Here is a 23,544-nt window from a genome sequence, read left to right on the forward strand (position 1 = left end):
AACGCCAAATATTTATTGTTTAAGACACGAATGTTTAGAACTGTGGTAACATGTAAAGAATTTGCCTGAAGCCCAATATTTAGTATATAAGGAGCAACCCTCTTTGTTCAAATCGAACAGGCTCCTAGACACTGCCCGTATGCAGTTTCTGTGACTTCTGTGTCCCTGCAGTAATAAACCTTTGGTCTTTGACGCCACCATCGAGAAGCCCGTGTTTCTGTTTGTTTGTGCACCGAGACAGGTTGAACTCCGGGGTCTTCGGGTGTTGTCCCTGACACCTCTGGACGGAACCAAAAAGTCCAGAACTCCAATTGGCGCCCTACGTGGGGCGACGTCATTCGGTACCGGTCCAAAAGCCTGAAGAGTTCGAGGAGCTTCGTGTGAAGATTTCAGAGGGAGGCGCCCCACTTCATCGATCCCGGCATATCGCAAAAGTGGCCCCGACGTTCTCTTCCACGAGGGTTCCCGTTCAGACGGCTGCAGTGGTCCGTTGCCTTGACCGTCGCCCTGTCTTGGACCCGAGGTGCAGTCCTTAGTACGGCGAGACGTGACGGGTTTCTCCTTGGTGACGTCTTCAGTACCTCAGTTAAGTATTTTGTGAGGGTTGCTCGTGTTTGAATAATCCTTTTAGTTCTCAGTTCAGTTCAGTTCTGTAAGATTATCACTGGTTATTCTGGTTACGATAATCATTCTGTTCAGTTCAGGTATCGATACATTTGTCATTTCTGGTAGGCCTAAGTTCTTGGTTCGAGTGCGCATCTTTTCTGTTTGTGTCTTGTTTGTTTTGTGTTCCGGATTATAAAATGGTAAGTCGGAAAAATTGTATGTTGTCTTGTTTTAGTTGCAACAGTGATTCCCAGTTGGAGGACTCGTGTTTGGTTCCTCCGATTGGAACTCCCCTTTATGATCTATATTGCAAATTTGGTGTGGGCCCTATCTCTTATAACGAGGTATGGATCCGCTTCACAGAGAAAGATGGTGTCCTTAGTTGGCCACTACATGGTAGTTTTGAACCTGAAGTTCTCGATAATCTAGAAAGAAGGTTGTTTAAGAAGAAAGCCCGGCCGGCAATGTTTGATTCTTTCCGTTATTGGCGAAAAGAATCTAAACAGAGAGAAATTAAAAAGTTGAAGAAAGAACAGAAAGAGCAAGAGTTGACTTTAGAACAGTCTGCTAGACAGCTGCAACTCAACGAGTCTGAAAAAGCGATGGAGGTGGCCAATAGAGAGCGTAATTTAGCGATAGACAAGTGCTATCCTGCTTTACCATCGAGTACGGCTAAGATAGTAGAGGACCCTGAAAAGGATCCCCTGTTGTCTTACTTGTTACGATCACCCCCACCGTATGCACAGGGTGCTACGGCTCCACCTATACCGAATGTTCAATTACCGGTTGCTGGACAACCTGGTGTTCCCGCTCCCCTGAATCAAGTTCCTGTACCTCCTGTGGTCAATATTAATGTTCCTTCGACAACCCCTCTTCCAGGGTTGCCGGCTTCTTTACCTATACCTGTATCGCTCACACCTGCTAGTTCACAAGCTATTTTTCCTGCTACTCCTACTGTTCCTAATCTATCTGTTCCAACTGCTACTCTATTTACTGCCTCTGCTAATATTATGACTCCGCTTTCTGTTCGTCGGAGAATCACTGATTCTGTCTCCAATATTCTATCTCCCTTCTATAAAACTCTGATTAAGACTCCTACCTCTGACTCTGTACAGAGGCGTAGTCAGCTTCCCAGTACTGAAGAGCGAGGAATATTAGATTCCACTGCTCTTAGATGGGTTTCAAAAGTTGGAAGATATAATGTACGAGATGTATTAGATACATTTATGCAATGGAATGAACCGACACAACGATATGTGTTCGATGAAATGTGTTTCCTTCTACGTGAGGAATTGGAAGAGGATGACCCTGAATCAAATCTAGAAGAATTAATTAATGTTCAGAAAGAGTTTGCTGCAGGTATGATAGTTGGACAAAATATAAAAGAAGCGATGGAACTGGTTCTAAGTTATAGAACCGACTCATCCCTTCGTTCACCAAGAGAGTTAGGGAAACGCAGTACGAAACAAAATCGTCAATACCCAATGAGAGAGGTTCCACCAATTTGGCGTGAAGCTGTGCAAGCTAATGTAAACCTTGGTATTGCAGCCGCTCCGGCACAATTCCAGAGAGTATGGATACATATTCCATGGAAACGAGCTGAAGTATTAGCAGTGAAACAGGCCTTGCCAGATCCGCGTAAAAATCCTGCAGGGTACTACAAAGAGTTGGCTCAAACGGTTGACGCTTGTGTATTGAATCTTGCTGACATAGATCTGCTATTTGGTAATGTAGTACCGCAACCAATTTGGGCTAAAATTCGTAAAGAGAATCATCCAGTTGCCCTAGGTGGTGATTGGGCAGCTATAATTGCAGCGGATGGTCAACAAATAGGTGGTTCCAAACCTGAACCTTTAATTGCTAATTTGCCTGGTAGAATAATCGATTTAATGAAAACCTTGATGCCAGCATTGCGCGTTAACTGGGACAAATTGTCCGCGTGCAAACAAAAGAAAGACGAAAGCGTCTCCGACTTTTTCACAAGATTCGAAGAGACTTTTGTGGATCATAGTGGTCAGGATATGAGCACAGAAGGAGGCCAGAGATTATTTGTTGATAAATTCGTGCACAATCTGTTGCCAGAACTTAGTAGTAAATTAAAGAATTCTGAAAGTGCGTGGGCTGTCTCTACGACTGCGCAAATACTTGCGACTGCTCAGTACTATGAAAATAGGGATAAAGAAGAGAAGGAAAAATCAGATAAAAAGACGAAAGATTTAAAAACTAAAGTCCTTTTACAGCAAGCATATCCGCCTCGCACGAATCAGACTAACATGCAGCAAGGGTCTTATCAAAGAACGGATTATAATTTTCAAAGGCCACAATACCAATGGAATCAATGTGCTTATTGCAAAATGGAAGGTCATTACAAAAGTGAGTGTCCAGTTCGAACGCAAAATAATACTGCGGCAGCTCAGAGAGGTCGTGGTAGTTCTATGCAAAACTCTAGAGGTCGAGGACGAGGTGCTATGCCTCCACAGACAAGTGATCGCCCCTCTAATTATTTCGACCAGCGAAATGGTCAATCTGCCCAACAGAATAGGTCTCCACAGTATCATGTTGAAGACTATTATGAAGCTAGTGAGGAAGTTCAGCAAAGTGAGTACTAGGACAGCCATGGACAAAGAGAGGGAGTAGTATCAGTTCCAGTAGATCAGAGTGGGCCATATGTCGCAGTAGCAACATCAGGTATAGTCGAACCGTTTCTGTTGGATACTGGTGCAGCAAAAAGTTCTATCATACATGCGAAACTCCCTGGCGCACCTTTGTCTGGCTCAACAAACGTTTCAGTAGGTTTTTCGGGCGCCCCTGTTCACAACCCTGTTTCTGGTCCTTTGTCTATTTCTGTTGGACCCCGTCAATTGAAAGCACCCTTGATTTTGACGACAGGTTGTAACGAAAATCTGCTTGGTTTAGACTTGTTAAAACGCCTGTACGCGACATTGTACTGTTCTCCAGCAGGAGTACAGCTTACGTTGGGTAAAAGAATAATCTCTCCGATGTACTTGTCGATGGATGCGCTCCCACCAGAGCTGCGTTCACTCCCTGATACTCTTTGGGCGACTGGTCCTAATGATGTAGGTCTATTGGAAATTCCACCCTATGTAGTAACTTTGAAAGCAAATGTCAAACTTCCACGAATTCCACAATACAGAATCTCTAGTGAAGGTGAGCGTGCGCTCCTACTGATAGTGCATGATCTGATTGAGAAAGACGTTATAGAAGAAACCAGAGGTAATGTCTGTAATAGTCCTGTACTGCCTATTTTGAAACGAACTGACCCAACAAAGCCTCCAGTATATAGGTTCGTAATTGATCTTAGAGAGGTTAATAAAATTGTGATCCCACAGTTTCCTGTGGTACCAGACATTACTGCATTGTTAACGTTGATTCCTGCTACAGCAGCATGGTTTTCAGTTGTCGACTTGAAAAATGCCTTTTTCAGCATTCCGATAGCCGAGGAAAGCAGAGATATCTTCGGTTTCTCTCTAGGAGGACGAAGCTTCAGGTTTAAACGCGCTCCACAAGGCTATTGTGAAAGCCCATCCATTTACAGTCAAGCATTAAAAAGCCAGTTAGATTCCTTCGTACTTCCTCTTGGTTCTGCTTTAATACAATATGTCGATGATCTTCTAGTGGCTGCTGATGACAAAGAAACTTGCAAAACAGCTACGATTTCTTTATTGCATCACTTGTCAGATTTGAATCACAAGGTGTCACCTTCAAAAATGCAATACTGCTGCCAAGAAGTGACCTACCTAGGTCATCTCTTGTCAAAGGAGGGAAGGAAGTTGACCCCAGAGAGAATAAAAGCAATTACACAGATGAATGTTCCTAGCACGCAGAGAGAAGTACGTGCCTTTTTAGGTATTACCTCATATTGTAGGCAATGGATCCCGAATTTTTCTCTTCTAGCAAAACCATTGGTAGCCTTGACTGGGAAAGGTGTTCCGAGTCCGGTGCCATGGTCTGCTGAATGTCAGCAGAGTTTTTCTGAATTGCGAAATGCACTATGTTCAGCACCTGTATTGGGTACACCCGACTACAGTAAGCCATTCACGCTCTATGTCCACGAGAGAGAAGGTTGTGCATTGAGTGTTTTGACGCAGAAATTTGGTGATAAACAACGCCCTTGTGCGTATTTTTCATCAACGTTAGATCCAGTAGCTAGAGCGTTGCCTAGTTGCTTGAGAGCTACAGCCGCAGCTGCAGCTTCCATTCGACAATCTGCTGGTTTGGTAATGAACAACATGCTAGTAGTTATGGTTCCTCATGCTGTGGATACACTCATGAACCGAACCAAGACGCAACACCTTACCAGTGCTAGATTATCAGGTTATGAACTGACACTGTTAGCTAGTCATATTCAGATCAAAAGATGCAATGTATTGAATCCAGCAACATTGTTGCCGACTAGCCAAGAGTCGAGTGATTCCGAACCACACGACTGTTGTTTCAAAACTGAAGAAGAAACCAAAGGACGTATTGATCTAAAAACCACTCCGTTATCAGATCCAGATGGCACGCTGTATGTTGATGGGTCTTGTTTCAAATTGGAGAATGGTGATGTGACTGCTGCTTATGCAGTAACGACCTTGAGTACGATTGTGGAGACTGCAAGAGTGAGTCAGAATTCTGCCCAGGCTGCAGAATTGATCGCGCTAACAGGAGCGTGCGTTTTAGCTAAGGGAAAGAGAGTGAATGTGTTCACAGATAGTCAGTACGCGTTCGGCGTGGCCCATAGTTTTGGCCGTTTGTGGAAAGAGAGAGGTTTCATTACGTCCCATGGGACTAAGATTCAACATGGTCAGCTAGTTAATGACTTGTTGGAATCTCTAACCTTACCGACTGAAGTTGCGATTGTGAAATGCAGTGCTCATAAAGCAATCACGGATGATGTTGGTCGTGGGAATGCTTTTGCCGATGAAACTGCAAAACAGACAGCTAGAAATATGATGAGTAGAATGTATGTTGCAACGTCTGCAAGATGGATTTCTGAGTCTGGAATGTGTGAAGACACAGTGGAAAGCGTGAAGGAAATTCAGAAAGAGGCGACTGAGGAGGAAAAACTTGCATGGAGAGAGAGCACGGGTAAATTGGACTCGAGTGGGTGTTGGATTGATTTGTCGGAACAACAGCGTTGGATGTTGCCTGATGCGTATGTGCTTGCAGTAGTAACGATGGCACATGGAACAGCGCACATCAGTTCAAAAGGGATTTGTAAGATGTTGGCTCCGGTCTGGAAGAATGATGGGATTAGTAAGTGTGCAGAGAGAGTGGTGAGAAATTGTATGGTATGCTTGATGCATAATCCTGGCAAGGGAATCCCCACACCTGCAGGTCACTTCGCTCCTCCTTCCTGCCCCTTTGAAGTGATCCAGCTAGACTTCATTCACATGGATCGTTGTAATAACCTGAAATACGTCCTAGTGGTAGTTTGTGCTTTCTCCAGATGGATCGAAGCATACCCGCTAAAGGACAATACTGCCTTATCCACTGCCAAAATTCTTCTTAAAGAATACTTCCCCAGATACGGAATGCCACGGATTGTATGGTCAGACAACGGAAGTGAGTTCGTAGGGAAAGTTATGCAGAGTGTGTGTGCCGGCCTAGGGATTAGACAGAAGTTTCATAGTGCGAATCATCCCCAGTCCGCGGGTTTAGTCGAGGGTTACAATGGCACCCTTAAACTGAAACTTGCTAAGATACAAGCATCCACGGGTTTGTCCTGGCCAGACGCATTGCCTTTGGCTTTGCTATCAACAAGAGCAACTGTACATTCTAGAGTAGGGCTTAGTCCTTATGAAATAGTTTTTGGCCGTCCTGCAAATGTTTGGGGGGTACCTAGACCGAAAGAATTTAAGCAGCTGGAATACCCAATGTTAATTGATTACCTTTTCGACTTGACTGCTAAATTGAGTCTTATTCACCAACAGGTTTTCGATGCATTGCCAAAGCCACCGGAGAGTCCAGGCCATCAGCTGAAACCGGGTGATCAGGTGGTCATCAGAAATTTTGCAAGAACAAAAAATCTTCAGCCCAGATTCATTGGCCCTTTCCAAGTCCTACTAGCAACGAGAACTGCTATTCGTGTGGCCGGAAGGAAAAACTGGATCCATACGACACATGTCAAACGTGTGCCTCTGCCACTTCCTTACGATAACTGGGTAAAGAAAGGAATCGGTACCTCTGAAACGGAACAAGTCCCCAGGTTCATACCTTTCAGCGATGCAAAACTAATCACTGATTCACCAAATTCTGACTCTCCTCCTGAAACTGCTCTTTTGAACCCTGAACATTTGTCATCTGCACCAAAAGAACATTTGCCATCTGAAAACGTGAACATTGCAACGTCGGCTGAAAATACACTGTTTCCAGATCAGACGGCTCCTGCAAAACTGAGATACAACTTACGTTCTCGCAATATGGACAAATAAAGCAGGAAACTGCCCATTTTATATGTTTAATTTTTGATACATTGCCTCCGGCCAGGAAGTTTGCTAATACTTTGTATTGTTTCTTTTTGTTTTAAAATTGCCTTGCCGTCTGGGTAGCCGTAGGGTCGTGGCTGTGTACCTAGTTGAATCTGCGGGGGTCAGACACAAGGTCGATCTTTCTGTTAGTTCTGGGAACTCCCAGGGCTGATAGAGGCATTTTCATCTACGTACACATCATCAGTGGTCGCGAACGGTCGTAGAAGATGGAGCTTCCTGAGCTGCAACGAGAGAATGTAATTTATGTTCGCAGAAATAGACTGTACAGAAAACTTCACAGCAAATGCTTTCTAATGCAATGTGCAGTTACATTTTTAATTGTTTTGATAACGTTGGTGGGTGGAATCATCTTTGGCGTACATTTGATCTTCATGCCAGTAACTACAGTACCTCCCCTTGATCCTACTACTTCAACTGTTTCTTCTATGCATTCTTTTCACTCATTCCCTGAACACGAACAAGCTCGACGCTCAGAATTTATTAACAATACATTCGTACAGCTCTTGCATCAACACCAACTGGTAGTTAACACAACAGACTGCTGGGTGTGTGGCCTGATACCCCACACTATGGATAAAGGCATTCCCTATCTAGTCTTGCCTTTCAGCTATAATGGATCATTTCAGGCCTTTCAGACCATTTTTTCATATGCCCTTGAAACCTATCCTCCGCGTCCACCACGATCCACTAAATACAATTCTGCCAATAAAGCTTTAGTTCAGGGAATCATTGACATGATTAAAGACGTCAATAATTCCCCATCTTACCCTAAAGACGAATTACGGGTGTATTTGAGTTGGAATTCTACAGAGTATCGTCTTAGTTTGGGAGAAAGTAAACGCAAAAGCTCCACTCCAGTCTGGGTCGTGCCTCACCGAGGTCAAGTCTGTTTGCAAGGAAATGGGAGAAATCCGAGAGCTCAGCTAGGGAGGAGTGAGTGCGTTGAGACTTACGTATTTCCGTCTAACTCCTCCCCTGCCTTTCTGACTGCTAGGGGTACCTACTTCATTTGTCAGGACAGAGCATATACATGGCTGCCTGCTGACTTTTCAGGTTCATGTTATATTGCCCGATTGTTGCCTCCGACATACACTGCCTCTCCAGACTATCACAAGACCAGATTAGCAAGAGGTGTTTTTAGCAAGGAAGACACAGCTGGTCAGGAAGCTGGAGACTTTTTCAAAGGTTTCCTTCCGTTTTGGGGGCCTATGGCCAATAGTAGAAATCTTCGTCAACTAACACGGGTAGTTGAATCTACTATTGCAGAAACTGCAGGTGCCCTTAGTAACTTAACAGCTGAGCTTCAGGCGGATCGTCTCATGACGTTACAGAACCGAATGGTTCTAGACGTGATACTTGCAGATCGAGGTGGGGTATGCAGAATGATCCAATCAAGCTGCTGTGTATTTATTCCAAATAATGCTCCAACTGTCTATGAAGCAATCTCTAAGCTACACAAGATTTCCGACTCTATACACGTAGACAAGGGAAACTGGTCCTTCATGGAGTGGTTTTGGACTCTGATATCAGCGTGGGGATGGAAGGTTCTGATGGTCATTGGTGTCATCCTAGTATTTCTGTTCTCGTGCTGCCTCATTATCCAATGTGGTCCCGCTCTGTGTAGTCTCTGTGCTGCAACCTGTTTCAGAAAACCACCTACATTAGGAGAAAAGGCACGAGACAGGATGATGACGCAACAACATGTTGCTGACCTAATGAGCATAGAATTAGACTCTGATATAGACTGAGTAATTGCCTATGTAAGGGCAAAAGGAGGGTCTGAGGTTCCGTGACGATTTTACTCGTGTTTGTAACATTGTCGTAAATACATAATTTTGGTATCAGTGGACCGCAAATGATCCATTTAGTATATCCTGGTGTTTTCGCTATGCTACGAGCAAGAGCACTCCTGTTACCAACACATTTGTGATTTACCCATGGCATCCATCTTAGAACACGGAAGCCATTTTGTATTCCTTGCCCTCACATAGTCAATGGACACGCAATGACCTCTTTTTATTTAAGGACACATAGGCCTTAACCGGCGATTCACCTTGCTAGTGACACGTGCACCTTAGGCCAGCAACGCTGTGGCAGCATGACTCGGCAAGAGCAGCCTCCCCAGCCTGAGGCCAGTCCTGCTATACTGGTTCTTGTGTTCGTTGGCCTAATCATGATTAGGCGGCCGAAGCTGGTAACCGTGCCCATTTACGACCCACAAACATTTCTTATCCTGTCTTTCTATCTTCTGCACCTGGCTCTGCTCCTTTCCTTCTGGGCCTTTATTAGGGGGAGGTAACGAAATTTACGATGAGGCGGTCCGGGTCTTGTATGAGAAATTGACATGGGATTATGATGGAATAGTGGGAACCCCTCATTCGTAATGTTTTGACATCAGATACTGTTGACGATTCCTGTGCAACGCCAAATATTTATTGTTTAAGACACGAATGTTTAGAACTGTGGTAACATGTAAAGAATTTGCCTGAAGCCCAATATTTAGTATATAAGGAGCAACCCTCTTTGTACAAATCGAACAGGCTCCTAGACACTGCCCGTATGCAGTTTCTGTGACTTCTGTGTCCCTGCAGTAATAAACCTTTGGTCTTTGACGCCACCATCGAGAAGCCCGTGTTTCTGTTTGTTTGTGCACCGAGACAGGTTGAACTCCGGGGTCTTCGGGTGTTGTCCCTGACACCTCTGGACGGAACCAAAAAGTCCAGAACTCCATCTCCCTCCGCCCGCCCGCCGCTCAGCAACGCACTCACCGGCTTCCTCTCCTCAGCTGCAAGGCCCGGCAGCAGGACTCTTCTTCCCTCCTTCGGCACCGGGGCGCAGGGTAGGCTCCTGCCTGCTCCGGTGCTCCCTGCTCCCAACACGGCTCCAATCGCGGCTCTTCCGTGGGAGGCGGGGTAGGCTCCCGCCCTCCTACTTCCTGTTTCCGGGTGTCGCGCCGGCCTGCCTGACTTCCTGGTCGCAGGCCGGCAGAGTAACGAGGATGTTTTGCGGTATGTATTTATTTATTTAATTATGCATTTTTATATAGCGCAGACTTTACCCGAAGGCGGTATTTATTTATTTATGTATTTATGCATTTTTATATAGCGCGGACTTTACCCGAAGGCGGTATTTCTTTATTCATGTATTTATGCATTTTTATATAGCGCGGACTTTACCCGAAGGCGGTAATGCTTGCCTTAGCGTAATGGTGTTCCTTCTTAATTTATTGGTGGTGTCCCTGTTAGAATTATTCCCACTTTTAGTCTAGCAATGCTTGGCATGATGTTGGCATCTTTGGCATTATTGAGCCCATCCCTGGTATAATGGGACCACAACGTATTGTGGGCATTCTTGACCCAATTGTGCTTCTCTTCACCAGCGGTGATGGTCATCCCTGGCATGCGATGGGTGTTCATGGAATTGGATGTTGATATGTAGACATGTAAAGCCAGACTCTGTCCATGGGGCAGTAATATTCATGAGTACTTGATGACATGGAGATCAAAGATACAACTAAAACTGAAAAGCCATTATTTTGAGAGACTGTCATATTTGTTTTTGGGAATCAGAAATATTTATTAAAATGAAATGCTTGTAATAACAAGCCAATGCATGATTACCAGCTGTGATCGTGTTTTCAAAATGTTTGTAAAGTTGATATTAAAGTGATAATTCATGCTAATTTCTGTAGTCTTATTTACATCTTGTTTACAATTATACTATACTACTAATGTATGTTTACTAGCCATAACTGTACTGTTATATGTTACATTTTAATTACAGTGTTTGCCTTTTACAATCATTTTCTTACAAACTACCTCGTAAAACAAAAATATTTATGGCTAAAATATTTTGCACTGTTTGCACAATATATTTGTGATGTTTACACTTACCTATTTGAAATTAAAATGTACAAATGGACATTTAGTCAATTACCATTAAAAAGTTTAACTTTTTTGCTAAGATATTCTTGTAATCTTTTATGCAAACAAATTTAAATACTGCATAAATAATTTTAACAACAAATACTTTATATGTAGCTTTTTATGTACATAAGAAAACTATAGCATAAAGCAAAAAACATTGCCATTTACAATAATAATAGCTCAAACTTAAATAATGCGAGACCTATTGCATTGTAAATGCTTGTTTGTTATTGTGCTCATTTTCGTTGTTGCGCCGTTTTCTCTACCCGCCGCTGGTGCCCCTGCGGCTCCTCCCCCCATGCCGGTTCCTGCTCCCGCCTCCCCGCCGCAAGTCCCCGCGGCCCCTCTCCCTGCCGGTTGCTGCCTCCCAGCTGCAAGTCCCTCCCCTCCCCTATTTAATGGCGGCCGCTGCACGGTCATGCCGCTCGTGTGCCAAAGGCAAGCCCCTCTGCACCTGTCCACAACCCGACCGCGACCAGCGACAGGGACCCTAGTCCTGACCATCCACCGCTATGACACAGCTGCCTCCTTGCACTCAACCCCAGAAGAAACAACAACTGCCAGCAGTCCACTCCGAACACAACCCATGGCTTGTTCTCCTGCCGCCATTGCAGCCAGACCTTCACCCCGCCCCCGCCACCAACACTGCCGACTCCCATCCTCCTCAACGTGCGCTCCATGCACAGACACGCCAGAGAGATCTGGAACCTTCTTGACACCCTTGCACCAGCTGTCGCCTTCTTTACAGAAACCTGGACTTATGCCTCCAATGCACCCGACATCGGCATCCCGGACGAATACAAGATCCAGAGGAAGGACTGCCCCAACCTCCCGGGAGGAGGACTCGCCATCGCACACAAAAACTCCCTCCGCCTCTCCACCTCGGGCAATGCCTTCTCCACCGCCGAACACCTGCACTTCCAGGTCCAGACTAGCCCCAACTCCACACTCCGCAGCACTCTCACCTACAGACCCCCCCGGCCCGTGCCTCTTCGCCGCCACCATCACTGACCTCATCGCACCCACGCCATCGCATCCATGGACTACATACTCATCGGAAACCTGGACTTCCACTTCAACAACCCTACCAATCCCAACTCCACCGCCCTCCTGGACAACCTCACCAACGACTAAAACAACTCGCCACAGGGTGTGACTTACCCACAAGGCAAGACACACCCTCGACCCCGTCTTCGCAGGAGGAAACAGCATCCACTTCAGCCACACCATGCAACTCCCATGGACTGACCACCACTGCATACACTTCCTCATTGACAAACCCAAGCTGCCCAAACCCGCCTCCCGCGCAGGAACTGGACCAGAGTCTCAGAGGAGCAGCTCAACTCCACCCCAACCGCGACACCCCCTCCCCGCTTCAAACGACACAAACCTCGCAGCCAGGAAACTTCACACATGAATATCAACTACGCAGACAGACTCACCCCGCTACTCCAATGGACAGCACCCCAGGAAAGCCACCTGGTTCACCACTGACCTCCAAGAAGCTAGACGCACCTGCAGTCACCTCGAGAAGAACTGGAGAAACCACCTACAAGAATGCCATGACGGGGGGGGCGTGGCTAACCACCAGCCAAGATGGCCGCACTCTGAGAGAGCTCTGTGACTGACGAGCCCTCCTCGTGAAATCCGCTCAACTATCCGTACCTCTAGCAGGTGCTGCACGATGGGATTGTGACCCCCTTGTCCTCCAGTGCAAGCGGATCCTACCAGCGTCCAAATCCGAGGTTCCCCGGAGCAGCTACGTCGTGAGGAGGACTGTGGCCTGTTCTGGCGCCAAGTGCCGGGGTCTTGCGTGGAGACTGGACCCGAGGTACCCCGCACCCTACGCCGCCTGCAGCACCCTGCGCGCACACCAAACCGCCATCGGCGGACCAGACGCACTCCCGCCCCACCTACGGGACCTGCCAACGTCCCCGTGTGACACCTGACCCCCCGCGCTGGTTCCGGGACTCGGTCGGGCTGCGGGCGGTTACGGCTGCTGGCAGGAGAGACTGGGGAGTGAAGGAGCCTCATTGAGCCCCACCGCCACAGCGCCGCACAGAGCGAGGGCCCCACTATCCAGCCGCGGTAGGCTCCTGCTCTGGAGACTCGCTGGAACTAAAGCGGCTCGCACCCGACTGCCTGCCATACCTCACGCATTTCGCGGGCCGCTTGCACAGACAATCCGAGGCAGAACAAAACGACGGGAGCGGGGGTAAAAGTGCCCCCTGATACAACTCGGCTGGCCCACGCCGGTAGGACGATCCCAGGGTCCCCGCTGGCCGTGGCGAGGCAGGGGTCTGGTTTTCAGGACATCCACAGCGGCCCTCGATCGCTCCAGATATTCACGACCACCGAAGCGCGGCTCTAGTTGGGGGACTGCAACTACAAGTGGGCAGAGGCTGCGAGAAGACCACGCGACGAGGCAGACGGCACGGTAGCCCGCCAGAATAACTTTGGGACTCACTCCGCGGTGCACCCCGAACAACTTCTGGCACACCACAAACAACGTCGGCTGCAATGAGTGGCAGGGGTACGAGGGGTCAGCAGACCTCGAAACTGGAAAAATACGCCTATAATAAGGACCCACCGGACGCTGCGAGGGGAGACTCTGCTCGAACACCACCCCACTCCGGGGTAGAGGGAAACAACACAGAAAAGATCACTCTCCACGACGTCATAGCGACACTAAAGACAATGCAATCCTCAATGGGCACCATCTCAACGGGCATCTCCCTGATTCGCACGGACTTCGCTAAAATGTCTGACCGCCTGGAATCGGTCGAGAAGAAAACAAACAGACCTTGTGGGAGACACGTCGGCGTTAAAGCGCAAAGTCCAACGGCTGGAAGATGACAATCTCATGCTGAAAGCGAAACTGGATGACCAGGAAGGCCGCTTGAGGCGAAATAATGTACGCCTGATTGGCGTTCCAGAATCAGAGCGCGGCCCGGCCCTGGACCTATACGTTTAGGACCTTGTCACTAAGCAGCTCCAACCTAAAGGACTCTCAATGTATTTCTCGGTGGAACGTGCCCATCGAGTCCCTGGAGGTCAACCAAAGCCTGGGGCCCCGCCTCGACCTATCCTGGCACGCATTTTTAACTTCAGGGACCGAGACGCCATTTTACAGGCAGCGCGCACTCGACCTCCTATCCAAATTGACAACTCGGAGATCCACTTCTACCCGGATTACACAGCGGCAGTGGCTCAACAACATCGGAGCTTCACGGAGGTAAAGAAAGAACTGTGTGTTCGAGAACTCAAATACTCGATGATTTTCCCAGCGAAGCTACGTGTAGAATCCGAAGGCAAAACATGGTTCTTTGACAAGCAACTCAGGAGTGGTTGGAGGGATGGAGACCGGCGAGAAACCCGAAGAACCGAAATCCGCAGCGCAGCCCCGGAGAGAGGAGCCCTCAACCTAACAACGAAGCAGAATGAGCAGGGGACATCACACTACATTCTCCGTGAGGGTCACCACAATATCTCAACCCTTGATTTCCACGACAGAAGTTCATCCCCTCACCAACCTGTTGGCAAGGGCCGGACATCCAGTGAGAAGGTGAGGTGGAGGGCCGCTTACGGAGGGCCAAATATGGTGGAACTATGACTCAACGGGGAAAGACCCATGCAGGTAGGACTATACGATTAAGGCTAGCACTGCACGAATATCTACAGAGAGGGGGGAACGCCAACGGACACAGAAGTCTCAACCCCACGAACAACTTTCATGTGTTGGGACTGTAAGCACTCTGCTCAGTTGGGGAGGTGGAAGGTTCATTGTCCGCCGGGCAGGGAGGCAGGGAGGGGGGTAGGGTTTCTTACTGTTTTTACCTTGTTTAGTTTTTGTTTTAATGGTCTCTTTCCAATTTGGTTGGCTACTTACAGACACAAGCAACACATACACGGTTTCTTCTTCATGCACTTAGGCTCGATGGTCTGGCCGGAGCGACCAACCGGGAGCTTCCGGTCTCAATTCCTTCAACATGTCACCCACCCCACAGGCACACTGCTAGGCACACGGGAGTATGTTCTACACTCCCACGCACCTCGGACCTCGGTCCGCATCCTAAATCCGGTGACACTACGGCACCTGCTTACCGATGATCATGGCTGATCACGAGATCTCTACACCGAGCCCCCAATCACAACCACTAGTTGCCCCCACACTCACAGTACTATCGTGGAATGTCAATGGCCTAGGCCATAAGATTAAAAGAGGCCTGGTCCTCCAATATCTCAAGAGAAAGGCGCCCACATTGGCTCTGCAACAGGAAACACACCTAGTAGGGACTACCTCCAAGGCCCTTAACCGCTGGGGTTTCAAGATGGTCGCACACGCTGAATTCTCGGCGGGTTCCCGTGGGGTTGGAATTCTGGCCCAAAAACACGCCCCACTCCTCATTCAACGCACATGCGCAGATGACCAAGGGCGGTTTGCGGCGATCCATTGTCAATGGGAGGGACGACCCTATAATATAATTTCAGTATACATTCCCCCCACGCTACACCAAGGGGCATTCCAAGACCTGGGTAAACTCCTGCTTGAACTCCCAGAAGGCGAACTGATCATTGGAGGAGATTTCAATGCAGTATCAAATGCAGCAATTGATCGGCAACCTCCTCGTGGATCCACTAGATCTGACCAACTGTTTACCGACTTCCTAGAAGCAATAGGATTGGTGGATATGTGGAGACTTAAACATCCCCATGACCGTCACTACACTTTTCACTCAGGGGCCCACAACAGTCTCTCTAGAATAGACTACATACTAACCCTGGCGATCCCCCCCGAAAAGATCACGGCCCTGGAGCTCCTCCCCAGAGGGATATCAGACCACTCCCCACTGCACCTCACCTACACGACACACCCCACTAGACGACGAAGAATATTTCCGACTTACCCCGGTTATCTTAAAAACAGGGCTATTTTGAAAGCTCTAAAAACTTCCACCACGCATTACTTTGAGGAAAACCCAGACTCAGTAGATTCGCCCTCAGTGGTATGGGAGGCATTCAAGGTAGTACTCAGAGGACAGGCTATTTCCACCATTACCAGGCACAAGAAAGAACAACGTGCGGCTGTGGAAGCACTGGAAACGGCAGTCAAAACAGCAGAATTGGCCCATGCCTCAGTTAACTCGGAAGACACAGCACACACATTAACATTGGCAACACGGGAATACAAAGCATACGTAGAGGACATGACCAAGGCAAAACTAACTGACACACTGCACAGGGTCTATGAGTTAGGTGACAAGACTGGTAAGATGCTCGCATGGATTGAACGTAAGGAAAGAGCCAATAGATGGATTGCCACATTAGAACGCTTAGATGGCACACACACGACTTCTCCCCCGGAAATTGTAGAAGAACTGGCCACATATTATGAGACCGTATACACTGCACGGGGTGGGAAGTCGGAGGAAGACTGCTCGCGGTACCTGCAGGACATACCCCTGCCCACATTACCGCAGGAGGACGCACAGACACTTGAGGAAGACTTTACAGGGGAAGAATTGGGGAAGGCAATAGCAGCACTGCACACTGGGAAAGCGATGGGGCCCAACGGCCTACCAGTTGAACTCTACAAAACACTCTCACGACAATTGATCCCCTACATCCTCCCGATGTATAAAGACAGCCTGTCGAGAGGTGAACTCACGGCCGACCAACGGCTGGTCTCAATAGTCGTAGTACACAAACCCAGCAAACCACCTGACCAGCCATCTTCCTATAGACCGATCTCCCTAATGAATGTGGATGCTAAAGTTCTGGCAAAAATCCTGGCGCAAAGATTACAGCCTCACCTCACGGACCTAATACACCCGGACCAATCGGGCTTTATGCCTGGTAGGAATACCTCACTTAATCTACGGCGCGTCAATGGGGTCCTGCACCGTATTCCCATGCTACGGGAGGATGCGGACATCCTCTCTCTTGACGCCACCATGGCCTTCGACCTGGTCGAATGGCCATTCCTATTTGCGGTCCTCAGAAAAATGGGCTTCGTCCCTACATTTTGCAATTGGGTCAAACTTCTCTACACCAACCCGACGGCGCAGGTAGTAGCCAATGGCCATACTTCCCGCACATTCACACTGGGACGCGGAACGAGGCAGGGATGCCCTCTATCCCCGCTCCTCTTCGCTCTTATTTTAGAACCCCTGGTGGTGCAGGTGCGAGTAGACTCCGTAATTAGTGGAATCACATGGGGGAATGGAAGGGAAGATCGCATCTCCCTCTACGCAGACGATGTCTTGATTTATTTGCTGTCCCCCACCCAATCCCTGGCGGCGTTGATGGACCTACTCAGGGCCTATGGCGAGGTATCAGGTTTCACAATTAATTGGACCAAATCCCTTCTTTATGTCTTAAAAGGCAACACACCGACGCTGCCTCCTGACTGCACCCTACAGACGGTCACCGGGGATTTAAATACCTAGGAATCTATGTCACGCCACTGGAATCATTATTCATGACAGAAAACTTGCTGAAACCCCTACTGAGGCTAAAATTTGACGTCACACACTGGCGCTCGTTACCACTTACATTGCTGGGAAGGGCCGCTTTATTTAAGATGCTATCCCTCCCTAGATTTCTTTACGCATTGCAAAACACACAGTTTCCGGTCCCTCTCACCTATTTTAAGTCCATAGACACGGAAATCTCAGCACTACTGTGGGATGGAAAGCCAGCCCGTATAGCACACTCCAAATTAATCCGGTCCTGGTATGACGGCGGGATCGCCCTCCCGAGTGTTAAATTGTATTACTGGGCTGCACAATTAATAGTGGTTAATCAATGGTTGCACGCCCCACAACTTGACCCAGCCTTCCGCCTTGACCGTACTGTGCTGCCACCTGACCGACTCATGCGGGCGCTATACACAAACAAACGACGCCACACTTTTACAGGCCCGACAGCCCACACGATCAAGATCTGGCATGTTGCACAGAGAGCCCTGGGATGTGAGGGAGTGCTCACGCTCGCCACGCCACTTTGGGACACGCAGCGTCTGGGTACACTGGCAAACACAAAGGGTTTCCGGCAGTGGGACTTAATTGGGATATCCAAAAATCGGGGATTTATGGAACAAGGGTGAAGTACTCACTTTCCCAGCCCTTAAGGAAAAATAGGGGATGGCAGACACCGAACACTATTGATATGCGCAAATCAAGCATGCACTACAAGAGGCAATTCCGACAGGCACACAACTGATTGAATCCTCCCCCCTGGAGGACAGACTCCTTACTGAATGTCTAGAGAAAAAAGCTATCTCCCTTACATATCGCAAGCTTATCAATAACATGCCTGACCCCACGGCTGTCCTTCGGAGCAAATGGGAAATAGAACTAGGGGACGTAGAGGATGAGGATTGGCTGTACGCGCTGGCATCTGCCAGGGAGGCCTCCATCCCATCACGACTCAAGTTAGTGCAATTTAAAATATTACACAGAATATACTACTCCCGCACACTCCTACACCGGCTGGGCCGCATCCCGGAACCTATCTGCCTGCGAGGATGCGGCCTCCCGGGCACATTCTTCCATACCCTATGGGACTGCCCCAGGATCCAATCATACTGGTGCCGTATACTCTCTGAAATATCGGAAGCAAGTGGTGTTGAACTGTTAAGAGAACCCAGATGTTGTTTATTGAATATTTGGTCGCCCACGGACATGAATCGGGGACTACAGACATGGGCAACTTTGGGTCTAGCCCTTGCTAAACGAAACATTGCCAGGAATTGGGGATCGGGTGTGACACCCACGTGCACTCAGTGGGGGAAAGATATGGACATAGCTATGTTGGCAGAAAAGGCGGTGTATGTTCACCGAGGATGCCCCAAAAAATGGACTAAGATATGGGGGAAATGGACTGAATATAGGGGCCAGCTCTGCGACCCCCCACAAGAAACGTATGATATTGAAAGTAGCCCGTGAAGGGAATGCCCTGAAGTGCTAATGATACAATGACCCAGGGGGGGGGTTTGTCAAAGGGAGAGCCATAGACCCTATATAGCTAACAACAGGCATGATGGGGAACGACTAAATGTAACTGACATAAAGATATCCCTCTTCATTAAGTTGATGTTTGGGAGCGCCCATGGCCAACTGTGTTGAGGTATCTCTAACTGTGTTAAAGGACAACTGAATTCTGCCTGATATAGGAGACAGAGATGTACATTGCGAAGAATATGTGAATGTGTCATATATTTCAACCGAAATGTCAAGTGTCGTATGTAACATGTAAAAGCCAATAAAATATGTTTTAAAAAAAAAAAAGAATGCCATGACGGAATACCACCAACACATCAGAACCACCAAAATAACCTTCATCCACAACAAAATCCTCGCCAACTCCAAGGAACTCTTCAGAGTCATCCAGGAATTCACAAAAAAAACCAGCGAAGACATGGACATCACCTTCTCCCAGGACCTATGCGACAAGATTGGATCTCACTTCCATCTAAAAATCATAAACCTCTATGGCAACTTCAACGACCAAACACCGGACTCCGTAACCACCCCTACATCCATCAATGCCCGCCAGCCCACCATCTCCTCCTGGACACTGTTCACGACCGAAGAGACCACCTAGACCATGAAAGGTATCCACTCTGGGGCCCCCACAGACCCATTCCCATTGCACATCTACCACAGAGCCACTACCGCCCTCGCACCAGAATTACAACGCACCATCAACACCACCTTCATGACTGGCACCTTCCCTGGCATCTGTAAACATGCAGAAGTCAGACCCCTGCTTAAGAAGCCCTCAGCAGATCCCACGGAACTCAAGAACTACTGTCCCATCTCTCTCCTCCCCTGCTTGGCAAAAGTCGCAGAGTAGACCGTCAACGCACAGCTAACTTCAAAGACAACTCCATCCTCGACCCCTCCCAATCCCGATTCCGCAGCAACCACAGCACCATGACCCCCCCCCCTACTCGCCACCACAGACGATATCCGCACACTCCTCGGCCAAGGCCACACCGCAACCCTGATCCTACTCGACCTGTCAGCAGCTCTCGACACCCACCGCACACTCGTCGCCAGACAAGGAACTGCCCTCAATTGGATCTGCTCGTTCATCACCGGCAGAAGCCAAAGAATCAGACTGCCGCCCTTCCTCTCCGAACCCAGGGACATCTACTGCGGAGTACCCCAGGGATCATCACTCAGCCCAACCCTCTTCAACATCTACATGGCCCCCCCTCGCCGCCATCGTCAGACAGCACGCCCTCAACATAGTATCCTATGCTGACGACACCCAGCTCATCCTCTCCCTCACCAAGGACCCAACCACCACGAGACTCAACTTCCAGGAAGGAATGCAGGACGTCGCATCCTGAATGAGCAACATCTGCCTGAAGCTCAACTCAGAGAAGACAGAAGTCCTTGCACTCGGAACCACCCTGTCAGCATGAAACAAAACCTGGTGGCCCTCGCAGCCCTCATGGACCACGCCAGAAACCTTGGCATCGTATTCGACTCCTTCCTCTCCATGAACCAACAGGTCAACACCGTAGCTTCCAGCTGCTTCAACACCCTCCGCAAGACCTTCAAATGGATCCCCCCCTCCTCGAGTCAAGGAAGACAGTCACCCATGCACTCATAACCAGCAGACTGGACTATGGAAACGCCCTCTACGCCGGCATCAACAAGTCTCTACTCCACAAGCTTCAGATGATGCAGAACAGCGCAACCAGACTTGTCGTCGACATCCCTCAACACGAGCACATCAGCCAACACGTACGGAACCTCCACTGGCTCCCCGTTGAGAAGAGAGTAATTTCCAAGATACTTACTCACGCCTACAAATGCCTCCACAACATTGGACCCCCGATACATCAATGAGAGGATTGCGTTCCACGTACCCAAAAAAACCTCCAATCCACCAACCTCAACCCCGCCGAAATTCCACGCATCGCGGCCAGGACCTGGAACGAGCTCCTGATCGACATCAGACGCGCCCCCTCCCTGAACTCCTTCAGGAAGGCGCTCAAGACTTGGCATTTCGACTGAAAGGAACTGCTGACTCCCCCCCCCCATGCCTTGAGGCCCTCACTGGTGAGAAGTGCGCTTACAACTCCCTGATTGGTTGATTGATTGATTAAAGAGATAGTTGGATTTTGGGCTAAAGACTAAGCAGGGTTTCAGGATCCTAAACAACTTTTAGACCAATTCTTCAGGCATAGTCCAAATAGGTGCTTGCCTTTGAAGGTTTCAACATGCTGGTCTGAACTCATAGTATCCCTTTCACACACCTATAGAGGCTGATCTGGCGACTTAAGCGAGAAGCAGAAGAGTCTCTGTGGGCCAAACTTTTACAAGATGCCAAAACCAACATCAGCGCACAATTCTGGCAAAAGATCAACAATCTGTCCAAGGAGAGGAGTCAAGAAGGAGTCACAGAAGATGACTGGACAAGCTTTCTTAGTATGCATTTCAATGAAACTGATAAAAATAGTCAAAGAATATTTAATCCCACAAAGGACACTGACGGGCGATTAATGCTGTGTTGCGAACACCACGATCCTCAGCAGCAAGATCAGGCTATCATAATCACGAATGCACTGATTAGCAAAAGAATCTCAAAGGGAAGATGTGAGGGGGCGCCTGGACCAAATGGGATTCCTCCATACTGTTCATGTAAGAGCCGGAATATTGGGCCGCCGCTCTCAAACTAATGTTCGACAAAAAAATCCTGCAGACATTATCGGCTAATGGCCTTGCTTGACAACGAGGCCAAATACTTTGCGGGCCTCTTACTAGAGGAACTGACATCGTAGGCAGTTGCGCTTTCAGCAATTCCATACAACCTAACAGGCTTCTGCAAAAGTATGGGAACAACCACCAACATATTAGCTCTTTCTCTATTAACCCCTCCCATGCTCGTGACGGAACCGTTCCGTCCGTCACGAGCCTCGGGTGGGCTGTGCTGGTGACGGATGAATAACATGCTGCATCTCTTGGTCCAATTCAAGCAGAAGGGCCATAATTAAGGCCCCTGAATTGTACCCAAACCTCATGTTGCCACCCGCCAAGCCTTGATTTTTACTACGGGGAGGTCAATGCTGAAAGCAAACAGCCACTTTGAACTATGCTGTATAACACGGACCACATCACAGGGATAGCCCGAACTGTCAACATAACTAATCACCTTTTCTTTTTTAACGCAAATATGTTTTTATTGAAGTGGCACTTTCTAAAATGTTCTTATTGCACTGTCACTTTACTATATTACCGCTCTGCTGGCAACAAGGATTATCTTACTATGACAAATAGGCTGTCTAACTGGAAGCATACTTTATTTTAACTTTGATGCTGCTGTCTTAGTACGTTTTTTACTGAAGGATTTATTGTCTTAATATGTACGAACTTGACCTTTGTTTTATTAACTGAACTCTTTTCTACATTGCAAAGGTTTTGATTAACCATGTACAATAAAGCATTACTTACTTACACCTATTGAAATCTTCTACAGCAATGAAAGCTTCGGCTGCTGGAGACCAGGCCAAGATCACATCAAAATCTACGTAAAAGAATAACTCTGCCTTATTGTAGGAAGCTGGCTCTTAATATAGTGGACCAAAACGAGGTACATTGTGTAAAGAGTACAGGCAACCCTTATTGGTTTACAGAGGCAAAAATGATAACACTAAATGCTCTCTTTTGTGGTAGTGTGGTGAGGTACTGGATTTTTCAGAACCGGTACCGAACCGGTAACCCAGTGGTGTCAGGGAACACACCCAAAGACCTCGAGTACTTTCCTGATTTAGACCACAGAAACTCAGAGTCTTCTAGGTGAAGTCAAGGATCGATTTTATTGGCTGCAACCAAGGTAACAGGCGTCCTAGAAGTACAACAGCACAGCTCGTCATTCTCGGTCTTTTGATACTAAATTCGTCATGTTACGACGAAGTTTTATTCTCGAGTCCAGAATTTTCAGAACCACAAACCCTCCTTTTGCCCTTACATAGGCAATTTAACCTAATCTCATGCTAATCTGAGTCCAGGTCTATATTCCTAAAATCCTTGAGATGTTGCTGTAACATCATTCTAGTACTTAGCTCGTCTCTTGATACAGGTGTCTTTACACATGATGTAGCACAGAGGCCACATATTGCAGGAGCACACTGCACACACAGACAAAACAGGAAAAGAATGGCTAAGACCATCCCAATGACCATCAGAATTTTCCATCCCCAGGCGGATATCAGTTCCCAGAACCATCCCATTAACGATTAATTTCCTTTATCCACGTGAATAGATTCGGAAATCTTATGCAGTTTAGAGATGGCCTGGTACACTGTTGGAGCGTTATCTGGAATGAAAACACAGCAACTCGATTGGATCAATCTACATACCCCACCTCGGTCTGCAAGTATGACATCTAATGCGACCCTGTTCTGAAGGGTCATAAGACGATCCGACTGGAGCTCAGCAGTCAAGTTACTAAGGGCACCAGCAGTTTCAATTACGGTGGACTCAACCACCCTTGTCAAT

At 47.9% G+C, this 23,544-nt stretch overlaps 1 protein-coding gene across 5 annotated transcripts in view; it reads right to left on the reverse strand.

Moving 5' to 3' along the window:
• LOC144770906 (uncharacterized) overlaps window positions 1-23,544 on the reverse strand; it is a 330,820-nt gene that overhangs the window by 227,191 nt on the left and 80,085 nt on the right. The window lies entirely within an intron of this gene.

This window comes from Lissotriton helveticus, chromosome 7 (genome assembly GCF_964261635.1).
Source record: "Lissotriton helveticus chromosome 7, aLisHel1.1, whole genome shotgun sequence".
NCBI lineage: Eukaryota > Metazoa > Chordata > Amphibia > Caudata > Salamandridae > Lissotriton > Lissotriton helveticus.